The following is an 814-nucleotide window of genomic DNA, read 5'->3' as shown; positions in this document are numbered from 1 at the left end:
TTAATAATTGTTTCTGACCGACTCTCCGATGACCAATCTTGCGTTCGGTATTACACGCGATGTCTTTACACGGGTAAGAGGCTGCCCGATGCGTATGATCGACGTCGATGTGTACGTGTGTATGCGCGCGCACGAGTAAAGCAGGCGGACCAGGCGCAAGTGTACGAACACTCTTACAGAGAATCTAATTAAAGTTTGATCTTATTACGTCGAAATATAATGATATCTGGTTTATAACGCGTTTAGTAATTTTATGCGGGAAGGGATACGGCGAGCTAATTAAGCGCGTACACTTCAGCCGCATGCGAGCTCGTTGATATATCCCACTTTGCTCTGCTCGTTTTCTCTCTTTCTCTCTGCTGGTATATACATATACATGTATTTCTTTTTTCCTTTTTTCCACGTTCTTTCGCGTCTCTTTTTTTGCCAGGCTGCATGTGCTCATACATCGAGACGTCGACTCCCGTCTCTGCTCCTTTCTTCCCTCGAGCACGATGATATATTATTGAACGCGTTTATGGTCGCTCCATGTCGTTCGAGTCTTGTTTCAATTCGTTTAGATACACATTCTAATTAAGCTAGCTACGAAGATACACGTCGGTTCGTTTTATCGAACAATAAGCGTATATCGTTTCGTCGCTTGTTCTCTGATCCAACGTCGAAGCTGATGGCTTTAATAAGAGCATCGCGAACGAAGATCACGCCAATTAACGAATAACCTGCGCACCGAAGCAAACCAACGCGACGGTTCAAAATTGATCGTTGCATACGTATGAAGTTGAAAGATCTTATATCTGTCGGAAAAAAGAAGAGG

Source organism: Bombus fervidus, chromosome 7 (genome assembly GCF_041682495.2).
Source record: "Bombus fervidus isolate BK054 chromosome 7, iyBomFerv1, whole genome shotgun sequence".
Taxonomy (NCBI): domain Eukaryota; kingdom Metazoa; phylum Arthropoda; class Insecta; order Hymenoptera; family Apidae; genus Bombus; species Bombus fervidus.
The sequence above is the reverse complement of the archived record's forward strand: the minus strand, read 5'-3'. Positions refer to the sequence as shown.